Source organism: Saccopteryx bilineata, chromosome 2, assembly GCF_036850765.1.
Source record: "Saccopteryx bilineata isolate mSacBil1 chromosome 2, mSacBil1_pri_phased_curated, whole genome shotgun sequence".
In the NCBI taxonomy this organism is placed as follows: Eukaryota; Metazoa; Chordata; class Mammalia; order Chiroptera; family Emballonuridae; genus Saccopteryx; species Saccopteryx bilineata.
The window spans coordinates 51,778,989-51,784,739 of NC_089491.1; the positions used below are offsets into that span (position 1 = coordinate 51,778,989).

The following is a 5,751-nucleotide window of genomic DNA, read 5'->3' on the forward strand; positions in this document are numbered from 1 at the left end:
TACCAACATTGTTAATACAATATGTAATTAATATGTTTTCCGTTTACCATTTATTTTATGTTCTGCTGAACAATTTTGGTCCATTACATCTAGTGAAATATTTGCAAATGATAGTTCTAGACCTACAGCAGAGAGATAAAGAATGTCATGCTGGATGCAGAAGCTCAATTGGTATAGTAGCTCCAGACAGCTACAAGGAAATGGTCATGAGACCAAAGTGAAAAATCAACTGGTAGTCAGAGACTGGTGGAAATGCTTTTACTTATGAAGGATACTCTAAATATCATTGAACTGCAGCCTAAATATCCCACTGCAGACTGGGAAAACTGGCTATGCCCAGGGCATGTTCTGAGGTAGCTGACAGAGTCTGCCCCCTTGACTACTTGCCTTTCTCCTAGCTGTTGAAGAACCTTGCGATTTCCTGAGAGATATGTGAAGCAGCTTGGAAGCCATTAATGTAGCAGTTCTCTACAAGGACAGTACTTTGGAAATCTTGATAGTTGAGCAAAAGAAGGAATTACTTTTTACTCCAAAATTTCCCTATAAGATATATTTATTTAACATTTGGGGGATTTGATTGAGGGAACTTCTTCTGTTACTACTGTGTTTAAATCCTGTGTAGATGTTACAGATATAGAGAGATGATATATGATATTAGCCAATATCTCCCATATTCACTTTTCTGTCCCACAAAAGATACAAGAAGCCCTCCCTCCCCTAAAATCCCCATGGTTCAGTAATAGCATAGGGGGAGATCAAATGGAACTTGAGTGATACATGAAAGACAGCCAGAATGTTAGTGTAGGTAGCTAGATATTAATAAAGGAAGGGAGCAAAGGGAATCAGACATTATTAAGCCTAATAAACCAGGGAGCTGAATCAGACAATAAGTCTGCTTGCTTCACTAGGAAGTTACACCTTCACACACTCCACGGGACATCCTCAGCCCTCAGGACCTAATCCCCTAAAGCAGGCAGGAAGGGTTATTACAGAGAGAAGAATAAAAACAACAGGAGAAATTCCTCTGCTGGGTGCATGCCCAGGAGAAGTCAAGATGGCACGAGGGGGATGTGCTTCTACTTTGAGGCATGCACAGGAAGAATTAAGATGATGACCATAAGAGGTGGAGCCTAACCTGGGAAAAGGATTGGATTTGATAAAAGTCACATGACCCCCAGAAGGGGGAGGATTCAACACCAGCCAGAAAGTTTGGCAAATTGATTAGTTTGAAGAATCACCTGATCCTTCCTAAGCCTGAGATAATATAACCCAAGCTTAACAAAGAACCCTTTTCTCTCTCTTTTCTCTCTTTCTGTCTCTCTCTTTCTTGAAAACACACATTCTCCCCTTTGTTGGCACATTTTATCCCGGTAGCAGCCACATGGGGTCCAGCAGAACCGCTGGACTCCAGACAAGGGCCTGGGCACAGCGCCAACCAAGCCTGGAACAGATGAAGCCAGCCAGTCGGGTGAGGTCAGGGACGGAAACATGGACTGAACCAGAGGCACAGAATGTCTGGACACTGGTCTTTGTTCTGGGCCTGATGAAAACAAGGCTGGACTTTTTCTACAGTGGGAGGGATGGAGATGAGACACTGAGAAGCTAGGAAATTTCTTCCATTTCTATCCTATCCCTCTAAACACTACACCACAACAACCTCCCATGTGTGGGTCTCCTGAAATGCCTTTCTGGCGACCTGTGAAAGAAGGACTCCACTTCAACAGGCAACAAGGAGGCCTCACTGGTGATCTAGATCATGGTGGAGAATACATCAAAAGAATGAAGGGTGCCTTGTCCTTACTGAAGGCAATTTGGATGGTCAGGTGCCTGGCTCTGTAGGCAAGCCCAGGGATTCGCTGCCTCTGTGGCTCACCGCCCCTACCCACCCTCTGCTGGAGCCCTGTGCCCACAGGGGGCTGCCCAGGGTGGGGTTGCTGCGCTCAGGAGAGACCCCGGCTCTGTCAGGCGCCTGCCTGGGGAAGAGCAGAGCAATCCACAGCCCGGTCGTGGAGCTGTGGTGACATCAGCAGAATGTTAGATATGATGGAAGAATTGCATAGCCTAGACCCACAACGGCAGGAATTATTAGGGTCCAGGCTCACTGGAGTTGGTGTTAGTAAGGGGCTAATCAATAGCGAGTCTTTCCTCCAGAGCTTGTGCAGCAAGGGGTCCTTAAATGAAGTGATAAAGAAGAAGAAACTACTGATTAAAAAGAAAAAAAAATACCAGTGAAACCAGAAAAGAAAAGCTGAACCATATGAAGCTGGCCAAGGGAAAGGCACTCCTAGGGGACTTAAACTTAGTGATTACTTTGAGTTTGCTGGGGGAGGTGTGCCAGGAACCAGCCCTGGTAGCAATGTTCCACCAGTTGCACGATTCTTGCTGCAACATTCCTTATTCCATCTCTTAGGGCGGTGAGTAGACCAGCCCCTCTGTGGTTTAAAATGGTTTAGACCAGTGGTCCCCAACCTTTTTTGGGCCATGGACTGGTTTAATGTCAGAAAATATTTTCACGGACCAGCCTTTAGGGTGGGACAGATAAATGTATCATGTGACCAAGACAAGTGTCAAGAGTGAGTCTTAGATGGATGTAACAGAGGGAATCTGGTCATTTTTTAAAAATAAAACATCGTTCAGACTTAAATATAAATAAAACAGAAATAATGTAAGTTATTTATTCTTTCTCTGTGGAACAGTACCAAATGGCCCATGGACTGCTACTGGTCTGCGGCCTGGGGGTTTGGGGACCACTGGCTTAGACACCGCGCTGCAAAGGGGGAAGGTAGCCCAGGAACAGGCAGCTCTGCCCCCCAATGTCAGAGATGCTAGCAAAACTCGGCTCCACACGGAGCAGCCCGCACAGAGGGGAGCTGGCTTCTGCCTCACCTTTGTTTCAGCTCGGCAAAACGGCCCCTCTTCTACAGGATCTGAGCATTCCCCCAGCTCCCAGAACCAGATCTCAATCCAGCTCAGACAGACCCAGTCGGACCTCACAGTAGAAAAAAATATCTTTGCTAGAAAACAGTAAGAATTCTAAATTACAGAAGAAGGAAAGAAGAGATGATTTGTCAAGAGCCAACGGTGATTTGAGGTGGCCGATCAATGAACAGCAAAAGAGTCTAGAGAAATACAGAGAAGAATTAAATTGATGTGTGACAGTGAGCAAGAAACTACTTATAATAGAACAGTCAAAACAAGACAAAATGGCATGTAGAGATCAGAGCACATAAGACCACTTTACCCCTGTCTGACATGGAGCCTCTTTTCTTGAACAATGAACAGTTGGTTTGCCTTCCAGAGCCTTCTGAAGGAACAGGAAAGGATAAATTCAGAGGGAAGAAATAGAAAGACAATGGAAAATGTTAGCAAAGCAGAAACCTCCTGCCATGGAATAGAGCCCTCCAGCAACCAATGAGCAGAAATGAGAAAAGCAAGACCAGCAGAGGCGAAAATGAAACGTTAACATGAGCAGAATACCACGAACAAGAAGAACACCTCTAACTCGGAGTAGGTTGTCATCGTAAAATGGAGGAAGCAGAGGTCCAAGCAGAGCTGGAAAGGCCAGAAAGGGTTAGAAATCAAAATATCAGGAACTAAAAAAGATACCTTATGAAGATAATTCACAATTTAAGATCAACCAACGCTAAATGACAGATATTTGTTATTACATCTTTTGGGTAGGGAAGGTTTCAGGGAAGTTTACAAGGCATTTGACCTAAAAGAACAAAGAAGCATAGCTGTAAAAATTCAGCAGTTAAATAAAGAATGGAGAGATGAATAAAAGGAGAATTACCACAAGCATGGTGTGTAGGGAGTCCAGATTCACAAAGAACTAGATCATCCCAGAATAGGTAAGCTATACAATTACTATTCACTGGACACTGACTCGTTTTGTCCAGTATTAGGACACTATGAGGGAAATAGTCTGGACTTCTACCTGAACTACCACAAGTTAATGTCAGAAAAAGAGGCCAGATCAATTACGATGCAGATTGTAAATGCTTTAAAGTATTTAAATGAAATAAAACCTCCCATCATACACTATGACCTCAAACCAGTTAATATTCTTTTACTAAATGATACAGCGTGTGAAGAGATAAAAATCACAGATTCTGGTCTTTCTAAGATCATGGATGATGATAGGTACAATTCAATGGATGGCATGCAGCTAACATCACAAGGTACTAGTACTTATTGGTGTTTACCACCAGAGTGTTTTGTGGTTGGGAAACAACCACCAAAGAGTTCAAATAAAGATCACACACAGTGGGAGTGATCTCCGGCCATCGTCTTTAAGGAAGGAAGCCTTTTGGCCATAACCAGTTCCAGCAAGACAATCTACAAGAAAATACTATGATAAAGCTATTCAAGTGAAGTCCCTGCCAAAGCCAATAGTGACACCTGAAGCAAAGGCATTTATTCAATGATGCTCGGACTATTGAAAGAAAGACCGCATTGATGTCCGCAGCTGGCCTGTGACCGCCAACTTGCCTCACATCTGAAAGTCAGTCTCCACGAGGAGCCCTGCTAGAGCTACTATTGCATCAACTTCTGGGGCATCCAATAACAGTTCTTCAAACTGAGACCCACTCTCAGGTCACCAGCTGTTCAACACACAAAGTGGACAAATGGTGTTCAGCAGTGGGATTGGAATATGGCGAATCTAAGTGGATCTCATGAAACCTGTTCCAGGTGCTTTTCTTGCTTTTTTCCCCATCCATACAACATGACAGCATTCTCACTGAGGAGAAACCCTGGGTACCGCTGGCCAAGACTCATAAAAAAAAGGCCCTGCCCGAGGTTCCGATGTCAATGGCCACTGCATTTGGCTACTTTAAGTGAGGGGGGAAAAAAGAAAGACAAACTGGTTCCATGTACTGTGCTCTTGAAAACATGCAGGCTCAGGGAGGTCTTTGATGCAGTGCTTCAGATGATGAACGTGAACTTGAAAATACAGACTGGGCTACTGGGCTAGTCCAGTGTCTATATTGGACTTGTTCTTCTCTTTTAATCAAGTTTAGGTGATCTCTTCTGAAAAAAAAAAAAAAAGAAAGAAAGAAAAAAGAACACAATTTGTTGTGAATCAATCTAAGCCAGTTTAGTCATACACAACTTGTAGGTTGTTTTTGCTGGAAAAGGGTTGTCACTAAAAGAAGTTTGAGGAAGTGAGATTTAACTAGAATCTCAAAATTTATTAGGTTACAGGGAAAGTGATCATAGGCCAAATTCTGTCACCTGTACATGCTTACCACACCCATATTCATTAGTGGTCATCAAACAGTTGATACCGTCCGCTTAGCTCAATGAGACTCCAGCTCTGCACCCTTATGTGATGCAATCACACTGCAGGAAATGTTCACGGGCAGCAGACTCTTCATGGGAAGAATCTATGCCTTCATCATTCAGAAACTCAGTTTTGAATCATTCAGAAATCCTCCTACACCAAAAGCTAAGGACCATTTAGGGATAAAGTTAGATTTTAAGTTTTCTTAAATTCTTGCATCCTGTTTATATAAGAGTAAGGAGTGTCTTTAAGGTATTTTTTAGCCAGCCTTAATCTTCTGAATACCTTTAACACCACCAGTGAGACCTTGTTTCTAAGAATAATCATCACTCCAAATAATTAAGTTTATTAACAGAAAAGTTACTAGTTTCTCCAATAAAATTTCCTTTGATATTCGTGTGCTGATTAGCAAAGTGTTGTTTTGATGAAGCTTCCTCTGTCTGGCAACCTTTTCTGATTCAAGCCTA

The 5,751-nt window shown here is 43.0% G+C and overlaps 1 pseudogene; it reads left to right on the forward strand.

Annotated features, from left to right (window-relative positions):
• Positions 1–2,040: 2,040 nt before the first annotated feature.
• Positions 2,041–4,583, forward strand: LOC136322844 (serine/threonine-protein kinase tousled-like 2; annotated as a pseudogene).
• Positions 4,584–5,751: the final 1,168 nt, after the last annotated feature.